Raw genomic sequence first — 23483 nt, 5'->3', positions numbered from 1 at the left:
GGAATGCACAGAGAATATTGCAAAGAAATGCACAGACTATTGCAATGCAATGCACAGACTATTGCAAAGCAATACACAGAGACTATTGCATAGCAATGCACAGAGACTATTGCAAAGCAATGCACAGATTATTGCAAAGCAATGCACAGACTATTGCAAAGCAATGCACAGAGACTATTGCAAAGCAATGCACAGACTATTGCAAAGCAATGCACATAGACTATTGCAAAGCAATGCACAGAGACTATTGCAAAGCAATGCACAGAACCTATTGCAAAGCAATGCACAGAGACTATTGCAAAGCAAGGCACAGAGACTATTGCAAAGCAATCCACAGACTATTGCAATGCAATGCACAGAGACTATTGCATAGCAATGCACAGAGACTATTGCAAAGCAAGGCACAGACTATTGCAATGCAATGCACAGAGACTATTGCATAGCAATGCACAGATTATTGCAAAGCAATGCACAGAGACTATTGCAAAGCAATGCACAGAGACTATAGCAAAGCAATCCACAGAGACTATTGCAAAGCAATGCACAAACTATTGCAAAGCAATTCACAGAGACTATTGCAAAGCAATGCACAGACTATTGCAACGCAGTGCACAGAGGCTATTGCATAGCAATGCACAGAGACTATTGCAAAGCAATGCACAGACTATTGCAATGCAATGCATAGAGACTATTGCATAGCAATGCACAGAGACTATTGCAAAGCAATGCACAGACTATTGCAAAGCACTGCACAGAGACTATTGCAAAGCAAGGCACAGAGACTATTGCAAAGCAATGCACAGACAATTGCAATGCAATGCACAGAGACTATTGCATAGCAATGCACAGAGACTATCGCAAACCAATGCACAGACTATTGCAAAGCAATGCACAGAGGCTATTGCATAGCAATGCACAGAGACTATTGCAAAGCAATGCAAAGACTATTGCAAAGCAATGCACAGACTATTGCAAAGCAATGCACAGACTATTGCAAAGCAATGCAATGAGACTATTGCAAAGCAATGCACAGAGACTATTGCAAAGCAATGCACAGACTATTGCAAAGCAATGCACAAAGACTATTGCAAAGCAATGCACAGACTATTGCAAAGCAATGCATAGACTATTGCAGAGCAATGCAGAGAGACTATTGCAAAGCAATGCACAGAGACTATTGCAAAGCAAGCAATGCACAGACTATTGCAAAGCAATGCACAGATACTATTGCAAAGCAATGCACAGACTATTGCAAAGAAATGCACGGAGACTATTGCAAAGAAATGCACAGACTATTGCAAAGCAATGCACAGACTATTGCAAAGCAATACACAGACTATTGCAAAGCAATGCACAGAGACTATTGTAAAGCAATGCACAGAGAGTATTGCAAAGCAATGCACAGACTATTGCAAAGCAATGCACAGACTATTGCAAAGCAATGCACAGAGACTATTGCATAGCAATGCACAGAGACTATTGCAAAGCAATGCACAGATTATTGCAAAGCAATGCACAGACTATTGCAAAGCAATGCACAGAGACTATTGCAAAGCAATGCACAGACTATTGCAAAGCAATGCACATAGACTATTGCAAAGCAATGCACAGAGACTATTGCAAAGCAATTCACAGAACCTATTGCAAAGCAATGCACAGAGACTATTGCAAAGCAAGGCACAGAGACTATTGCAAAGCAATCCACAGACTATTGCAATGCAATGCACAGAGACTATTGCATAGCAATGCACAGAGACTATTGCAAAGCAAGGCACAGACTATTGCAATGCAATGCACAGAGACTATTGCATAGCAATGCACAGATTATTGCAAAGCAATGCACAGAGACTATTGCAAAGCAATGCACAGATACTATAGCAAAGCAATCCACAGAGACTATTGCAAAGCAATGCACAAACTATTGCAAAGCAATTCACAGAGACTATTGCAAAGCAATGCACAGACTATTGCAACGCAGTGCACAGAGGCTATTGCATAGCAATGCACAGAGACTATTGCAAAGCAATGCACAGACTATTGCAAAGCAATGCACAGAGACTATTGCAAAGCAATGCACAGAGACTATTGCAAAGCAAGGCACAGAGACTATTGCAAAGCAATGCACAGACTATTGCAATGCAATGCACATAGACTATTGCATAGCAATGCACATAGACTATTGCAAAGCAATGCACAGACTATTGCAAAGCAATGCACAGAGAGACTATTGCAAAGCAATGCACAGAGACTATTGCAAAGCAATGCACAGAGACTATTGCAAAGCAAGGCACAGAGACGATTGCAAAGCAATGCACAGAGACTATTGCAAAGCAATGCAGAGAGACTATTGCAAAGCAATGCACAGAGACTATTGCAAAGCAATGCACAGAGACTATTGCAAAGCAATGCGCAGACTATTGCAAAGCAATGCATAGACTATTGCAGAGCAATGCAGAGAGACTATTGCAAAGCAATGCAAAGAGACTATTGCAAAGCAATGCACAGATACTATTGCAAAGCAATGCACAGACTATTGCAAAGAAATGCACAGACTATTACAAAGCAATGCGCATACTATTGCAAAGCAATGCAAAGAGACTATTGCAAAGCAATGCACAGACTATTGCAAAGCAATGCACAGAGACTATTGCAAACCAATGCACAGACTATTGCAAAGCAATGCACAGAGGCTATTGCATAGCAATGCACAGAGACTATTGCAAAGCAATGCACAGACTATTGCAAAGCAATGCACAGAGACTATTGCAAAGCAATGCACAGAGACTATTGCAAAGCAAGGCACAGAGACTATTGCAAAGCAATGCACAGACTATTGCAATGCAATGCATAGAGACTATTGCATAGCAATGCACAGAGGCTATTGCAAAGCAATGCACAGACTATTGCAAAGCAATGCACAGAGGCTATTGCATAGGAATGCACAGAGACTATTGCAAAGCAATGCACAGACTATTGCAAAGCAATGCACAGAGACTATTGCAAAGCAATGCACAGAGACTATTGCAAAGCAATGCACAGACTATTGCAAAGCAATGCACAGAGACTACTGCAAAGCAATCCACAGATACTATTGCAAAGCAATACACAGAGACTATTGCAAAGCAATGCACAGACTATTGCAAAGCAATGCACAGATACTATTGCAAAGCAATGCACAGAGACTATTGCAAAGCAATGCACAGACTATTGCAAAGCAATGCACAGACTATTGCAAAGCAATGCACAGATACTATTGCAAAGAAATGCACAAACTATTGCAAAGCAATGCACAGACTATTGCAAAGCAATGCACAGAGACTATTGCAAAGCAATGCACAGATACTATTGCAAAGAAATGCACAAACTATTGCAAAGCAATGCACAGACTATTGCAAAGCAATGCACAGAGACTATTGCAAAGCAATGCACAGACTATTGCAAAGCAATGCATATAGACTATTGCAAAGCAACGCACAGAGACTATCGCAAAGCAATGCAGAGAGACTATTGCAAAGCAAGGCACAGAGACTATTGCAAAGCAATGCACAGACTATTGCAATGCAATGCACAGAGACTATTGCATAGCAATGCACAGAGACTATTGCAAACCAATGCACAGACTATTGCAAAGCAATGCACAGAGGCTATTGCATAGCAATGCACAGAGACTATTGCAAAGCAATGCACAGATTATTGCAAAGCAATGCACAGACTATTGCAAAGCAATGCACAGACTATTGCAAAGCAATGCACAGACTATTGCAAAGCAATGCACAGACTATTGCAAAGCAATGCACAGATACTATTGCAAAGAAATGCACAAACTATTGCAAAGCAATTCACAGACTATTGCAAAGCAATACACAGAGACTATTGCAAAGCAATGCACAGAATATTGCAAAGCAATGCACAGAGACTATTGCAAAGCAATGCACAGACTATTGCAAAGGAACGCACAGAGACTATTGCAAAGAAATGCACAGATTATTGCAAAGCAATGCACAGACTATTGCAAAGCAATACACAGACAAATGCAAAGCAATGCACAGACTATTGCAAAGCAATGCACAGAGAATATTGCAAAGCAATGCACAGACTATTGCAAAGCAACACACAGACTATTGCAAAGCAATGCACAGAGACTATTGCAAAGCAATGCACAGACTATTGCAAAGCAATGCACAGAGACTATTGCAAAGCAAGTCATAGAGACTATTGCAAAGCAATGCACAGACTATTGCAATGCAATGCACAGAGACTTGCATAGCAATGCACAGAGACTATTGCAAACCAATGCACAGACTATTGCAAAGCAATGCACAGAGGCTATTGCATAGCAATGCACAGAGACTATTGCAAAGCAATGCACAGACTATTGCAAAGCAATGCACAGACTATTGCAAAGCAATGCACAGAGACTATTGCAAAGCAATGCACAGACTATTGCAAAGCAATGCACAAAGACTATTGCAAAGCAATGCACAGACTATTGCAAAGCAATGCATAGACTATTGCAGAGCAATGCAGAGAGACTATTGCAAAGCAATGCACAGAGACTATTGCAAAGCAATGCACAGACTATTGCAAAGCAATGCGCAGACTATTGCAAAGCAATGCATAGACTATTGCAGAGCAATGCAGAGAGACTATTGCAAAGCAATGCACAGAGACTATTGCAAAGCAATGCACAGAGACTATTGCAAAGCAATGCACAGACTATTGCAACGCAATGCACAGATACTATTGCAAAGCAATGCACAGACTATTGCAAAGAAATGCACAAACTATTACAAAGCAATGCACAGACTATTGCAAAGCAATGCACAGACTATTGCAAAGCAATGCACAGAGACTATTGCAAAGCAATGCACAGAGACTATTGCAAAGCAATGCACAGACTATTGCAAAGCAATGCACAGACTATTGCAAAGCAATGCACAGATACTATTGCAAAGAAATGCACAAACTATTGCAATGCACAGACTATTGCAAAGCAATACACAGAGACTATTGCAAAGCAATGCACAGAATATTGCAAAGCAATGCACAGAGACTATTGCAAAGCAATGCACAGACTATTGCAAAGGAATGCACAGAGACTATTGCAAAGAAATGCACAGACTATTGCAAAGCAATGCACAGACTATTGCAAAGCAATACACAGACTATTGCAAAGCAATGCACAGAGACTATTGCAAAGCAATGCATAGACTATTGCAAAGCAACGCACAGACTATTGCAAAGCAATGCACAGAGACTATTGCAAAGCAATGCACAGACTATTGCAAAGCAATGCACATAGACTATTACAAAGCAATGCACAGAGACTATTGCAAAGCAATGCAGAGAGACTATTGCAAAGCAAGGCACAGAGACTATTGCAAAGCAATGCACAGACTATTGCAATGCAATGCACAGAGACTATTGCATAGCAATGCACAGAGACTATTGCAAACCAATGCACAGACTATTGCAAAGCATTGCACAGAGGCTATTGCATAGCAATGCACAGAGACTATTGCAAAGCAATGCACAGATTATTGCAAAGCAATGCACAGACTATTGCAAAGCAATGCACAGACTATTGCAAAGCAATGCACAGACTATTGCAAAGCAATGCACAGACTATTGCAAAGCAATGCACAGATACTATTGCAAAGAAATGCACAAACTATTGCAAAGCAATGCACAGACTATTGCAAAGCAATACACAGAGACTATGGCAAAGCAATGCACAGAATATTGCAAAGCAATGCACAGAGACTATTGCAAAGCAATGCACAGACTATTGCAAAGGAACGCACAGAGACTATTGCAAAGAAATGCACAGATTATTGCAAAGCAATGCACAGACTATTGCAAAGCAATACACAGACAATTGCAAAGCAATGCACAGACTATTGCAAAGCAATGCACAGAGAATATTGCAAAGCAATGCACAGACTATTGCAAAGCAACGCACAGACTATTGCAAAGCAATGCACAGAGACTATTGCAAAGCAATGCACAGACTATTGCAAAGCAATGCACAGAGACTATTGCAAAGCAAGTCACAGAGACTATTGCAAAGCAATGCACAGACTATTGCAATGCAATGCACAGAGACTATTGCATAGCAATGCACAGAGACTATTGCAAACCAATGCACAGACTATTGCAAAGCAATGCACAGAGGCTATTGCATAGCAATGCACAGAGACTATTGCAAAGCAATGCACAGACTATTGCAAAGCAATGCACAGACTATTGCAAAGCAATGCACAGACTATTGCAAAGCAATGCACAGAGACTATTGCAAAGCAATGCACAGACTATTGCAAAGCAATGCACAAAGACTATTGCAAAGCAATGCACAGACTATTGCAAAGCAATGCATAGACTATTGCAGAGCAGTGCAGAGAGACTATTGCAAAGCAATGCACTGAGACTATTGCAAAGCAATGCACAGAGACTATTGCAAAGCAATGCACAGACTATTGCAAAGCAATGCACAGATACTATTGCAAAGCAATGCACAGACTATTGCAAAGAAATGCACAGAGACTATTGCAAAGAAATGCACAGACTATTGCAAAGCAATGCACAGACTATTGCAAAGCAATACACAGACTATTGCAAAGCAATGCACAGAGACTATTGCAAAGCAATGCACACAGACTATTGCAAAGCAATGCACAGACTATTGCAAAGCAATGCACAGACTATTGCAAAGCAATGCACAGAAACTATTGCATAGCAATGCACAGAGACTATTGCAAAGCAATGCACAGAATATTGCAAAGCAATGCACAGACTATTGCAAAGCAATGCACAGAGACTATTGCAAAGCAATGCACAGACTATTGCAAAGCAATGCACAGAGACTATTGCAAAGCAATGCACAGAGACTATTGCAACGCAATGCACAGAACCTATTGCAAAGCAATGCGCAGAGACTATTGCAAAGCAAGGCACAGAGACTATTGCAAAGCAATCCACAGACTATTGCAATGCAATGCACAGAGACTATTGCATAGCAATGCACAGAGACTATTGCAAAGCAATGCACAGACTATTGCAATGCAATGCACAGAGACTATTGCATAGCAATGCACAGATTATTGCAAAGCAATACACAGAGACTATTGCAAAGCAATCCACAGAGACTATTGCAAAGCAATGCACAAACTATTGCAAAGCAATGCACAGAGACTATTGCAAAGCAATGCACAGAGACTAGTGCAAAGCAATGCACAGACTATTGCAACGCAATGCACAGAGACTATTGCAAAGCAATGCACAGAGACTATTGCAAAGCAAGGCACAGAGACTATTGCAAAGCAATGCACAGACTATTGCAATGCAATGCACAGAGACTATTGCATAGCAATGCACAAACTATTGCAAAGCAATGCACAGAGGCTATTGCATAGCAATGCACAGAGATTATTGCAAAGCAATGCACAGACTATTGCAAAGCAATGCACAGAGACTATTGCAAAGCAATGCACAGAGACTATTGCAAAGCAATGCACAGACTATTGCAATGCAATGCACAGAGACTATTGCATAGCAATGCACATAGACTATTGCAAAGCAATGCACAGACTATTGCAAAGCAATGCACAGAGACTATTGCAAAGCAATGCACAGAGACTATTGCAAAGCAATGCACAGAGACTATTGCAAAGCAATGCACAGACGATTGCAAAGCAATGCACAGAGACTATTGCAAAGCAATGCAGAGAGACTATTGCAAAGCAATGCACAGAGACTATTGCAAAGCAATGCACAGACTATTGCAAAGCAATGCACAGACTATTGCAAAGCAATGCATAGACTATTGCAGAGCAATGCAGAGGGACTATTGCAAAGCAATGCACAGAGACTATTGCAAAGCAATGCACAGAGACTATTGCAAAGCAATGCACAGACTATTGCAAAGCAATACACAGACAATTGCAAAGCAATGCACAGACTATTGCAAAGCAATGCACAGAGAATATTGCAAAGCAATGCACAGACTATTGCAAAGCAACGCACAGACTATTGCAAAGCAATGCACAGAGACTATTGCAAAGCAATGCACAGACTATTGCAAAGCAATGCACAGAGACTATTGCAAAGCAAGTCACAGAGACTATTGCAAAGCAATGCACAGACTATTGCAATGCAATGCACAGAGACTATTGCATAGCAATGCACAGAGACTATTGCAAACCAATGCACAGACTATTGCAAAGCAATGCACAGAGGCTATTGCATAGCAATGCACAGAGACTATTGCAAAGCAATGCACAGACTATTGCAAAGCAATGCACAGACTATTGCAAAGCAATGCACAGACTATTGCAAAGCAATGCACAGAGACTATTGCAAAGCAATGCACAGACTATTGCAAAGCAATGCACAAAGACTATTGCAAAGCAATGCACAGACTATTGCAAAGCAATGCATAGACTATTGCAGAGCAGTGCAGAGAGACTATTGCAAAGCAATGCACTGAGACTATTGCAAAGCAATGCACAGAGACTATTGCAAAGCAATGCACAGACTATTGCAAAGCAATGCACAGATACTATTGCAAAGCAATGCACAGACTATTGCAAAGAAATGCACAGAGACTATTGCAAAGAAATGCACAGACTATTGCAAAGCAATGCACAGACTATTGCAAAGCAATACACAGACTATTGCAAAGCAATGCACAGAGACTATTGCAAAGCAATGCACACAGACTATTGCAAAGCAATGCACAGACTATTGCAAAGCAATGCACAGACTATTGCAAAGCAATGCACAGAAACTATTGCATAGCAATGCACAGAGACTATTGCAAAGCAATGCACAGAATATTGCAAAGCAATGCACAGACTATTGCAAAGCAATGCACAGAGACTATTGCAAAGCAATGCACAGACTATTGCAAAGCAATGCACAGAGACTATTGCAAAGCAATGCACAGAGACTATTGCAACGCAATGCACAGAACCTATTGCAAAGCAATGCGCAGAGACTATTGCAAAGCAAGGCACAGAGACTATTGCAAAGCAATCCACAGACTATTGCAATGCAATGCACAGAGACTATTGCATAGCAATGCACAGAGACTATTGCAAAGCAATGCACAGACTATTGCAATGCAATGCACAGAGACTATTGCATAGCAATGCACAGATTATTGCAAAGCAATACACAGAGACTATTGCAAAGCAATCCACAGAGACTATTGCAAAGCAATGCACAAACTATTGCAAAGCAATGCACAGAGACTATTGCAAAGCAATGCACAGAGACTAGTGCAAAGCAATGCACAGACTATTGCAACGCAATGCACAGAGACTATTGCAAAGCAATGCACAGAGACTATTGCAAAGCAAGGCACAGAGACTATTGCAAAGCAATGCACAGACTATTGCAATGCAATGCACAGAGACTATTGCATAGCAATGCACAAACTATTGCAAAGCAATGCACAGAGGCTATTGCATAGCAATGCACAGAGATTATTGCAAAGCAATGCACAGACTATTGCAAAGCAATGCACAGAGACTATTGCAAAGCAATGCACAGAGACTATTGCAAAGCAATGCACAGACTATTGCAATGCAATGCACAGAGACTATTGCATAGCAATGCACATAGACTATTGCAAAGCAATGCACAGACTATTGCAAAGCAATGCACAGAGACTATTGCAAAGCAATGCACAGAGACTATTGCAAAGCAATGCACAGAGACTATTGCAAAGCAATGCACAGACGATTGCAAAGCAATGCACAGAGACTATTGCAAAGCAATGCAGAGAGACTATTGCAAAGCAATGCACAGAGACTATTGCAAAGCAATGCACAGACTATTGCAAAGCAATGCACAGACTATTGCAAAGCAATGCATAGACTATTGCAGAGCAATGCAGAGGGACTATTGCAAAGCAATGCACAGAGACTATTGCAAAGCAATGCACAGAGACTATTGCAAAGCAATGCACAGACTATTCCAAAAGCAATGCACAGATACTATTGCAAAGCAATGCACAGACTATTGCAAAGCAATGCACAGACGATTGCAAAGCAATGCACAGAGACTATTGCAAAGCAATGCAGAGAGACTATTGCAAAGCAATGCACAGAGACTATTGCAAAGCAATGCACAGACTATTGCAAAGCAATGCGCAGACTATTGCAAAGCAATGCGCAGACTATTGCAAAGCAATGCACAGAGACTATTGCAAAGCAATGCACAGACTATTCCAAAGCAATGCACAGACTATTGCAAAGCAAAGCACAGAGACTATTGCAAAGCAATGCACAGAGACTATTGCAAAGCAAGGCACAGAGACTATTGCAAAGCAATGCACAGACTATTGCAATGCAATGCACAGAGACTATTGCATAGCAATGCACAGAGACTATTGCAAAGCAATGCTCAGACTATTGCAAAGCAATGCACAGAGGCTATTGCATAGGAATGCACAGAGACTATTGCAAAGCAATGCACAGAGACTATTGCAAAGCAATGCACAGAGACTATTGCAAAGGAATGCACAGACTATTGCAAAGCAATGCACAGAGACTATTGCAAAGCAATCCACAGACACTATTGCAAAGCAATGCACAGACTATTGCAAAGAAATGCACAGACTATTACAAAGCAATGCACAGACTATTGCAATACACAGAGACTATTGCAAAGCAATGCACAGACTATTGCAAAGCAATGCACAGAGACTATTGCAAAGCAATGCACAGAGACTATTGCAAAGCAATGCACAGACTATTGCAAAGCAATGCACAGACTATTGCAAAGCAATGCACAGATACTATTGCAGGAAATGCACAAACTATTGCAAAGCAATGCACAGAATATTGCAAAGCAATGCACAGAGACTATTGCAAAGCAATGCACAGACTATTGCAAAGGAACACACAGAGACTATTGCAAATAAATGCACAGACTATTGCAAAGCAATGCACAGACTATTGCAAAGCAATACACAGACAATTGCAAAGCAATGCACAGACTATTGCAAAGCAATGCACAGAGACTATTGCAAAGCAATGCACAGACTATTGCAAAGCAACACACAGACTATTGCAAAGCAATGCACAGAGACTATTGCAAAGCAATGCACAGACTATTGCAAAGCAATGCACAGAGACTATTGCAAAGCAATGCAGATAGACTATTGCAAAGCAAGGCACAGAGACTATTGCAAAGCAATGCACAGACTATTGCAATGCAATGCACAGAGACTATTGCATAGCAATGCACATAGACTATTGCATAGCAATGCACAGAGACTATTGCATAGCAATGCACAGAGACTATTGCAAACCAATGCACAGACTATTGCAAAGCAATGCACAGAGGCTATTGCATAGCAATGCACAGAGACTATTGCAAAGCAATGCACAGACTATTGCAAAGCAATGCACAGACTATTGCAAAGCAGTGCACAGACTATTGCAAAGCAATGCACAGAGAATATTGCAAAGCAATGCACAGAGACTATTGCAAAGCAATGCACAAAGACTATTGCAAAGCAATGCACAGACTATTGCAAAGCAATGCACAAAGACTATTGCAAAGCAATGCACAGACTATTGCAAAGCAATGCACAGAGACTATTGCAAAGCAATGCACAGAGACTATTGCAAAGCAATGCACAGACTATTGCAAAGCAATGCACAGATACTATTGCAAAGCAATGCAAAGACTATTGCAAAGAAATGCACAGAGACTATTGCAAAGAAATGCACGGACTATTGCAAAGCAATGCACAGACTATTGCAAAGCAATACACAGACTATTGCAAAGCAATGCACAGAGACTATTGCAAAGCAATGCACAGAGACTATTCCAAAGCAATGCACAGACTATTGCAAAGCAATGCACAGACTATTGCAAAGCAATGCACAGAGACTATTGCATAGCAATGCACAGAGACTATTGCAAAGCAATGCACAGATTATTGCAAAGCAATGCACAGACTATTGCAAAGCAATGCACAGAGACCATTGCAAAGCAATGCACAGACTATTGCAAAGCAATGCACAGAGACTATTGCAAAGCAATGCACAGAGACTATTGCAAAGCAATCCACAGAGACTATTGCAAAGCAATGCACAAACTATTGCAAAGCAATGCACAGAGACTATTGCAAAGCAATGCACAGACTATTGCAAAGCAATGCACAGAGGCTATTGCATAGCAATGCACAGAGTCTATTGCAAAGCAATGCACAGACTATTGCAAAGCAATGCACAGAGACTATTGCAAAGCAATGCACAGAGAATATTGCAAAGCAAGGCACAGAGACTATTGCAAATGAATGCACAGACTATTGCAATGCAATGCACAGAGACTATTGCATAGCAATGCACATAGACTATTGCAAAGCAATGCACAGACTATTGCAAAGCAATGCACAGAGACTATTGCAAAGCAATGCACAGAGACTATTGCAAAGCAATGCACAGACGATTGCAAAGCAATGCACAGAGACTATTGCAAAGCAATGCAGAGAGACTATTGCAAAGCAATGCACAGAGACTATTGCAAAGCAATGCACAGACTATTGCAAAGCAATGCGCAGACTATTGCAAAGCAATGCATATACTATTGCAGAGCAATGCAGAGAGACTATTGCAAAGCAATGCACAGAGACTATTGCAAAGCAATGCACAGAGACTATTGCAAAGCAATGCACAGACTATTGCAAAGCAATGCAAAGATACTATTGCAAAGCAATGCACAGACTATTGCAAAGAAATGCACAGACTATTACAAAGCAATGCACAGACTATTGCAAAGCAATGCACAGACTATTGCAAAGCAATGCACAGAGACTATTGCAAAGCAATGCACAGAGACTATTGCAAAGCAATGCACAGACTATTGCAAAGCAATGCACAGACTATTGCAAAGCAATGCACAGATACTATTGCAAAGAAATGCACAAACTATTGCAAAGCAATGCACAGACTATTGCAAAGCAATACACAGAGACTATTGCAAAGCAATGCACAGAATATTGCAAAGCAATGCACAGAGACTATTGCGAAGCAATGCACAGACTATTGCAAAGGAATGCACAGAGACTATTGCAAAGAAATGCACAGACTATTGCAATGCAATGCACAGACTCTTGCAAAGCAATACACAGACAATTGCAAAGCAATGCACAGACTATTGCAAAGCAATGAACAGAGACTATTGCAAAGCAATGCACAGACTATTGCAAAGCACTGCACAGAGACTATTGCAAAGCAAGGCACAGAGACTATTGCAAAGCAATGCACAGACAATTGCAATGCAATGCACAGAGACTATTGCATAGCAATGCACAGAGACTATTGCATAGCAATGCACAGAGACTATTGCAAACCAATGCACAGACTATTGCAAAGCAATGCACAGAGGCTATTGCATAGCAATGCACAGAGACTATTGCAAAGCAATGCAAATACTATTGCAAAGCAATGCACAGACTATTGCAAAGCAATGCACAGACTATTGCAAAGCAATGCACAGAGACTATTGCAAAGCAATGCACACAGACTATTGCAAAGCAATGCACAGACTATTGCAAAGCAATGCACAAAGACTATTGCAAAGCAATGCACAGACTATTGCAAAGCAATGCATAGACTATTGCAGAGCAATGCAGAGAGACTATTGCAAAGCAATGCACAGAGACTATTGCAAAGCAAGCAATGCACAGACTATTGCAAAGCAATGCACAGATACTATTGCAAAGCAATGCACAGACTATTGCAAAGAAATGCACGGAGACTATTGCAAAGAAATGCACAGACTATTGCAAAGCAATGCACAGACTATTGCAAAGCAATACACAGACTATTGCAAAGCAATCTACAGAGACTATTGCAAAGCAATGCACAGAGAGTATTGCAAAGCAATGCACAGACTATTGCAAAGCAATGCACAGACTATTGCAAAGCAATGCACAGAGACTATTGCATAGCAATGCACAGAGACTATTGCAAAGCAATGCACAGATTATTGCAAAGCAATGCACAGACTATTGCAAAGCAATGCACAGAGACTATTGCAAAGCAATGCACAGACTATTGCAAAGCAATGCACATAGACTATTGCAAAGCAATGCACAGAGACTATTGCAAAGCAATGCACAGAACCTATTGCAAAGCAATGCACAGAGACTATTGCAAAGCAAGGCACAGAGACTATTGCAAAGCAATCCACAGACTATTGCAATGCAATGCACAGAGACTATTGCATAGCAATGCACAGAGACTATTGCAAAGCAAGGCACAGACTATTGCAATGCAATGCACAGAGACTATTGCATAGCAATGCACAGATTATTGCAAAGCAATGCACAGAGACTATTGCAAAGCAATGCACAGAGACTATAGCAAAGCAATCCACAGAGACTATTGCAAAGCAATGCACAAACTATTGCAAAGCAATTCACAGAGACTATTGCAAAGCAATGCACAGACTATTGCAACGCAGTGCACAGAGGCTATTGCATAGCAATGCACAGAGACTATTGCAAAGCAATGCACAGACTATTGCAAAGCAATGTACAGAGACTATTGCAAAGCAATGCACAGAGACTATTGCAAAGCAAGGCACAGAGACTATTGCAAAGCAATGCACAGACTATTGCAATGCAATGCACATAGACTATTGCATAGCAATGCACATAGACTATTGCAAAGCAATGCTCAGACTATTGCAAAGCAATGCACAGAGAGACTATTGCAAAGCAATGCACAGAGACTATTGCAAAGCAATGCACAGAGACTATTGCAAAGCAATGCACAGACGACTGCAAAGCAATGCACAGAGACTATTGCAAAGCAATGCAGAGAGACTATTGCAAAGCAATGCACAGAGACTATTGCAAAGCAATGCACAGAGACTATTGCAAAGCAATGCGCAGACTATTGCAAAGCAATGCATAGACTATTGCAGAGCAATGCACAGAGACTATTGCAAAGCAATGCAAAGAGACTATTGCAAAGCAATGCACAGATACTATTGCAAAGCAATGCACAGACTATTGCAAAGAAATGCACAGACTATTACAAAGCAATGCGCAGACTATTGCAAAGCAATGTGCAGACTATTGCAAAGCAATGCACAGACTATTGCAAAGCAATGCACAGAGACTATTGCAAAGCAATGCACAGACTATTGCAAAGCAATGCACAGAGGCTATTGCATAGCAATGCACAGAGACTATTGCAAAGCAATGCACAGACTATTGCAAAGCAATGCACAGAGACTATTGCAAAGCAATGCACAGAGACTATTGCAAAGCAAGGCACAGAGACTATTGCAAAGCAATGCACAGACTATTGCAATGCAATGCATAGAGACTATTGCATAGCAATGCACAGAGACTATTGCAAAGCAATGCACAGACTATTGCAAAGCAATGCACAGAGGCTATTGCATAGGAATGCACAGAGACTATTGCAAAGCAATGCACAGACTATTGCAAAGCAATGCACAGAGACTATTGCAAAGCAATGCACAGACACTATCGCAAAGCAATGCACAGACTATTGCAAAGCAATGCACAGAGACTGCTGCAAAGCAATCCACAGATACTATTGCAAAGCAATGCACAGACTATTGCAAAGAAATGCACAGACTATTACAAAGCAATGCACAGACTATTGCAAAGCAATACACAGAGACTATTGCAAAGCAATGCACAGACTATTGCAAAGCAATGCACAGATACTATTGCAAAGCAATGCACAGAGACTATTGCAAAGCAATGCACAGACTATTGCAAAGCAATGCGCAGACTATTGCAAAGCAATGCACAGATACTATTGCAAAGAAATGCACAAACTATTGCAAAGCAATGCACAGACTATTGCAAAGCAATACACAGAGACTATTGCAAAGCAATGCACAAAATATTGCAAAGCAATGCACAGAGACTATTGCAAAGCAATGCACAGACTATTGCAAAGGAACGCACAGAGACTATTGCAAATAAATGCACAGACTATTGCAAAGCAATGCACAGACTATTGCAAAGCAATACATAGACAATTTCAAAGCAATGCACAGACTATTGCAAAGCAATGCACAGAGACTATTGCAAAGCAATGCACAGACTATTGCAAAGCAACGCACAGACTATTGCAAAGCAATGCACAGAGACTATTGCAAAGCAATGCACAGACTATTGCAAAGCAATGCACAGAGACTATTCCAAAGCAATGCACAGAGACTATTGCAAAGCAATGCAGAGAGATTAATTGCAAAGCAAGGCACAGAGACTATTGCAAAGCAATGCACAGACTATTGCAATGCAATGCACAGAGACTATTGCATAGCAATGCACAGAGACTATTGCATAGTAATGCACAGAGACTATTGCAAACCAATGCACAGACTATTGCAAAGCAATGCACAGAGGCTATTGCATAGCAATGCACAGAGACTATTGCAAAGCAATGCACAGAGACTATTGCAAAGCAATGCACAGAGGCTATTGCACAGCAATGCACAGACGATTGCAAAGCAATGCACAGACTATTGCAAAGCAATGCACAGAGACTATTGCAAAGCAATGCACAGACTATTGCAAAGCAATGCAGAGAGACTATTGCAAAGCAAGGCACAGAGACTATTGCAAAGCAATGCACAGATTATTGCAATGCAATGCACAGAGACTATTGCATAGCAATGCACAGAGACTATTGCATAGCAATGCACAGAGACTATTGCAAACCAATGCACAGACTATTGCAAAGCAATGCAAAGAGGCTATTGCATAGCAATGCACATAGACTATTGCAAAGCAATGCACAGACTATTGCAAAGCAATGCACAGAGACTATTGCAAAGCAATGCACAGAGACTATTGCAAAGCAATGCACAGAGACTATTGCAAAGCAATGCACAGACGATTGCAAAGCAATGCACAGAGACTATTGCAAAGCAATGCAGAGAGACTATTGCAAAGCAATGCACAGAGACTATTGCAAAGCAATGCACAGACTATTGCAAAGCAATGCACAGACTATTGCAAAGCAATGCATAGACTATTGCAGAGCAATGCAGAGAGACTATTGCAAAGCAATGCACAGAGACTATTGCAAAGCAATGCACAGAGACTATTGCAAAGCAATGCACAGACTATTGCAAAGCAATGCACAGATACTATTGCAAAGCAATGCACAGACTATTGCAAAGAAATGCACAGACTATTACAAAGCAATGCGCAGACCATTGCAAAGCAATGCGCAGACTATTGCAAAGCAATGCACAGAGACTATTGCAAAGCAATGCACAGAGACTATTGCAAAGCAATGCACAGACCATTGCAAAGCAATGCACAAAGGCTATTGCATAGCAATGCACAGAGACTATTGCAAAGCAATGCACAGACTATTGCAAAGCAAAGCACAGAGACTATTGCAAAGCAATGCACAGAGACTATTGCAAAGCAAGGCACAGAGACTATTGCAAAGCAATGCACAGACTATTGCAATGCAATGCACAGAGACTATTGCATAGCAATGCACAGAGACTATTGCAAAGCAATGCTCAGACTATTGCAAAGCAATGCACAGAGGCTATTGCATAGGAATGCACAGAGACTATTGCAAAGCAATGCACAGAGACTATTGCAAAGCAATGCACAGAGACTATTGCAAAGCAATGCACAGACTATTGCAAAGCAATGCACAGAGACTATTGCAAAGCAATCCACAGATACTATTGCAAAGCAATGCACAGACTATTGCAAAGAAATGCACAGACTATTACAAAGCAATGCACAGACTATTGCAAAGCAATACACAGAGACTATTGCAAAGCAATGCACAGACTATTGCAAAGCAATGCACAGAGACTATTGCAAAGCAATGCACAGAGACTATTGCAAAGCAATGCACAGACTATTGCAAAGCAATGCACAGACTATTGCAAAGCAATGCACAGATACTATTGCAGGAAATGCACAAACTATTGCAAAGCAATGCACAGAATATTGCAAAGCAATGCACAGAGACTATTGCAAAGCAATGCACAGACTATTGCAATGCAATGCACAGAGACTATTGCATAGCAATGCACATAGACTATTGCATAGCAATGCACAGAGACTATTGCATAGCAATGCACAGAGACTATTGCAAACCAATGCACAGACTATTGCAAAGCAATGCACAGAGGCTATTGCATAGCAATGCACAGAGACTATTGCAAAGCAATGCACAGACTATTGCAAAGCAATGCACAGACTATTGCAAAGCAGTGCACAGACTATTGCAAAGCAATGCACAGAGAATATTGCAAAGCAATGCACAGAGACTATTGCAAAGCAATGCACAAAGACTATTGCAAAGCAATGCACAGACTATTGCAAAGCAATGCACAAAGACTATTGCAAAGCAATGCACAGACTATTGCAAAGCAATGCACAGAGAGTATCGCAAAGCAATGCAGATAGACTATTGCAAAGCAAGGCACAGAGACTATTGCAAAGCAATGCACAGACTATTGCAATGCAATGCACAGAGACTATTGCATAGCAATGCACATAGACTATTGCATAGCAATGCACAGAGACTATTGCATAGCAATGCACAGAGACTATTGCAAACCAATGCACAGACTATTGCAAAGCAATGCACAGAGGCTATTGCATAGCAATGCACAGAGACTATTGCAAAGCAATGCACAGACTATTGCAAAGCAATGCACAGACTATTGCAAAGCAGTGCACAGACTATTGCAAAGCAATGCACAGAGAATATTGCAAAGCAATGCACAGAGACTATTGCAAAGCAATGCACAAAGACTATTGCAAAGCAATGCACAGACTATTGCAAAGCAATGCACAAAGACTATTGCAAAGCAATGCACAGACTATTGCAAAGCAATGCATAGACTATTGCAGAGCAATGCAGAGAGACTATTGCAAAGCAATGCACAGAGACTATTGCAAAGCAATGCACTGAGACTATTGCAAAGCAATGCACAGACTATTGCAAAGCAATGCACAGATACTATTGCAAAGCAATGCAAAGACTATTGCAAAGAAATGCACAGAGACTATTGCAAAGAAATGCACGGACTATTGCAAAGCAATGCACAGACTATTGCAAAGCAATACACAGACTATTGCAAAGCAATGCACAGAGACTATTGCAAAGCAATGCACAGAGACTATTCCAAAGCAATGCACAGACTATTGCAAAGCAATGCACAGACTATTGCAAAGCAATGCACAGAGACTATTGCATAGCAATGCACAGAGACTATTGCAAAGCAATGCACAGATTATTGCAAAGCAATGCACAGACTATTGCAAAGCAATGCACAGAGACCATTGCAAAGCAATGCACAGACTATTGCAAAGCAATGCACAGAGACTATTGCAAAGCAATGCACAGAGACTATTGCAAAGCAATCCACAGAGACTATTGCAAAGCAATGCACAAACTATTGCAAAGCAATGCACAGAGACTATTGCAAAGCAATGCACAGACTATTGCAAAGCAATGCACAGAGGCTATTGCATAGCAATGCACAGAGACTATTGCAAAGCAATGCACAGACTATTGCAAAGCAATGCACAGAGACTATTGCAAAGCAATGCACAGAGACTATTGCAAAGCAAGGCACAGAGACTATTGCAAATGAATGCACAGACTATTGCAATGCAATGCACAGAGACTATTGCATAGCAATGCACATAGACTATTGCAAAGCAATGCACAGACTATTGCAAAGCAATGCACAGAGACTATTGCAAAGCAATGCACAGAGACTATTGCAAAGCAATGCACAGACGATTGCAAAGCAATGCACAGAGACTATTGCAAAGCAATGCAGAGAGACTATTGCAAAGCAATGCACAGAGACTATTGCAAAGCAATGCACAGACTATTGCAAAGCAATGCGCAGACTATTGCAAAGCAATGCATATACTATTGCAGAGCAATGCAGAGAGACTATTGCAAAGCAATGCACAGAGACTATTGCAAAGCAATGCACAGAGACTATTGCAAAGCAATGCACAGACTATTGCAAAGCAATGCAAAGATACTATTGCAAAGCAATGCACAGACTATTGCAAAGAAATGCACAGACTATTACAAAGCAATGCACAGACAATTGCAAAGCAATGCACAGACTATTGCAAAGCAATGCACAGAGACTATTGCAAAGCAATGCACAGAGACTATTGCAAAGCAATGCACAGACTATTGCAAAGCAATGCACAGACTATTGCAAAGCAATGCACAGATACTATTGCAAAGAAATGCACAAACTATTGCAAAGCAATGCACAGACTATTGCAAAGCAATACACAGAGACTATTGCAAAGCAATGCACAGAATATTGCAAAGCAATGCACAGAGACTATTGCGAAGCAATGCACAGACTATTGCAAAGGAATGCACAGAGACTATTGCAAAGAAATGCACAGACTATTGCAATGCAATGCACAGACTCTTGCAAAGCAATACACAGACAATTGCAAAGCAATGCACAGACTATTGCAAAGCAATGCACAGAGACTATTGCAAAGCAATGCACAGACTATTGCAAAGCACTGCACAGAGACTATTGCAAAGCAAGGCACAGAGACTATTGCAAAGCAATGCACAGACAATTGCAATGCAATGCACAGAGACTATTGCATAGCAATGCACAGAGACTATTGCATAGCAATGCACAGAGACTATTGCAAACCAATGCACAGACTATTGCAAAGCAATGCACAGAGGCTATTGCATAGCAATGCACAGAGACTATTGCAAAGCAATGCAAATACTATTGCAAAGCAATGCACAGACTATTGCAAAGCAATGCACAGACTATTGCAAAGCAATGCACAGAGACTATTGCAAAGCAATGCACACAGACTATTGCAAAGCAATGCACAGACTATTGCAAAGCAATGCACAAAGACTATTGCAAAGCAATGCACAGACTATTGCAAAGCAATGCATAGACTATTGCAGAGCAATGCAGAGAGACTATTGCAAAGCAATGCACAGAGACTATTGCAAAGCAAGCAATGCACAGACTATTGCAAAGCAATGCACAGATACTATTGCAAAGCAATGCACAGACTATTGCAAAGAAATGCACGGAGACTATTGCAAAGAAATGCACAGACTATTGCAAAGCAATGCACAGACTATTGCAAAGCAATACACAGACTATTGCAAAGCAATCTACAGAGACTATTGCAAAGCAATGCACAGAGAGTATTGCAAAGCAATGCACAGACTATTGAAAAGCAATGCACAGAGAGTATTGCAAAGCAATGCACAGAGACTATTGCATAGCAATGCACAGAGACTATTGCAAAGCAATGCACAGATTATTGCAAAGCAATGCACAGACTATTGCAAAGCAATGCACAGAGACTATTGCAAAGCAATGCACAGACTATTGCAAAGCAATGCACATAGACTATTGCAAAGCAATGCACAGAGACTATTGCAAAGCAATGCACAGAACCTATTGCAAAGCAATGCACAGAGACTATTGCAAAGCAAGGCACAGAGACTATTGCAAAGCAATCCACAGACTATTGCAATGCAATGCACAGAGACTATTGCATAGCAATGCACAGAGACTATTGCAAAGCAAGGCACAGACTATTGCAATGCAATGCACAGAGACTATTGCATAGCAATGCACAGATTATTGCAAAGCAATGCACAGAGACTATTGCAAAGCAATGCACAGAGACTATAGCAAAGCAATCCACAGAGACTATTGCAAAGCAATGCACAAACTATTGCAAAGCAATTCACAGAGACTATTGCAAAGCAATGCACAGACTATTGCAACGCAGTGCACAGAGGCTATTGCATAGCAATGCACAGAGACTATTGCAAAGCAATGCACAGAGACTATTGCAAAGCAATGCACAGAGACTATTGCAAAGCAAGGCACAGAGACTATTGCAAAGCAATGCACAGACTATTGCAATGCAATGCACATAGACTATTGCATAGCAATGCACATAGACTATTGCAAAGCAATGCTCAGACTATTGCAAAGCAATGCACAGAGAGACTATTGCAAAGCAATGCACAGAGACTATTGCAAAGCAATGCACAGAGACTATTGCAAAGCAATGCACAGACGACTGCAAAGCAATGCACAGAGACTATTGCAAAGCAATGCAGAGAGACTATTGCAAAGCAATGCACAGAGACTATTGCAAAGCAATGCACAGAGACTATTGCAAAGCAATGCGCAGACTATTGCAAAGCAATGCATAGACTATTGCAGAGCAATGCACAGAGACTATTGCAAAGCAATGCAAAGAGACTATTGCAAAGCAATGCACAGATACTATTGCAAAGCAATGCACAGACTATTGCAAAGAAATGCACAGACTATTACAAAGCAATGCGCAGACTATTGCAAAGCAATGTGCAGACTATTGCAAAGCAATGCACAGACTATTGCAAAGCAATGCACAGAGACTATTGCAAAGCAACGCACAGACTATTGCAAAGCAATGCACAGAGGCTATTGCATAGCAATGCACAGAGACTATTGCAAAGCAATGCACAGACTATTGCAAAGCAATGCACAGAGACTATTGCAAAGCAATGCACAGATACTATTGCAAAGCAATGCACAGACTATTGCAAAGAAATGCACAGACTATTACAAAGCAATGCGCAGACCATTGCAAAGCAATGCGCAGACTATTGCAAAGCAATGCACAGAGACTATTGCAAAGCAATGCACAGAGACTATTGCAAAGCAATGCACAGACCATTGCAAAGCAATGCACAAAGGCTATTGCATAGCAATGCACAGAGACTATTGCAAAGCAATGCACAGACTATTGCAAAGCAAAGCACAGAGACTATTGCAAAGCAATGCACAGAGACTATTGCAAAGCAAGGCACAGAGACTATTGCAAAGCAATGCACAGACTATTGCAATGCAATGCACAGAGACTATTGCATAGCAATGCACAGAGACTATTGCAAAGCAATGCTCAGACTATTGCAAAGCAATGCACAGAGGCTATTGCATAGGAATGCACAGAGACTATTGCAAAGCAATGCACAGAGACTATTGCAAAGCAATGCACAGAGACTATTGCAAAGCAATGCACAGACTATTGCAAAGCAATGCACAGAGACTATTGCAAAGCAATCCACAGATACTATTGCAAAGCAATGCACAGACTATTGCAAAGAAATGCACAGACTATTACAAAGCAATGCACAGACTATTGCAAAGCAATACACAGAGACTATTGCAAAGCAATGCACAGACTATTGCAAAGCAATGCACAGAGACTATTGCAAAGCAATGCACAGAGACTATTGCAAAGCAATGCACAGACTATTGCAAAGCAATGCACAGACTATTGCAAAGCAATGCACAGATACTATTGCAGGAAATGCACAAACTATTGCAAAGCAATGCACAGAATATTGCAAAGCAATGCACAGAGACTATTGCAAAGCAATGCACAGACT

This window comes from Lissotriton helveticus, unplaced genomic scaffold, assembly GCF_964261635.1.
Source record: "Lissotriton helveticus unplaced genomic scaffold, aLisHel1.1 SCAFFOLD_370, whole genome shotgun sequence".
NCBI classification, from domain to species: Eukaryota; Metazoa; Chordata; class Amphibia; order Caudata; family Salamandridae; genus Lissotriton; species Lissotriton helveticus.
The sequence above is the reverse complement of the archived record's forward strand: the minus strand, read 5'-3'. Positions refer to the sequence as shown.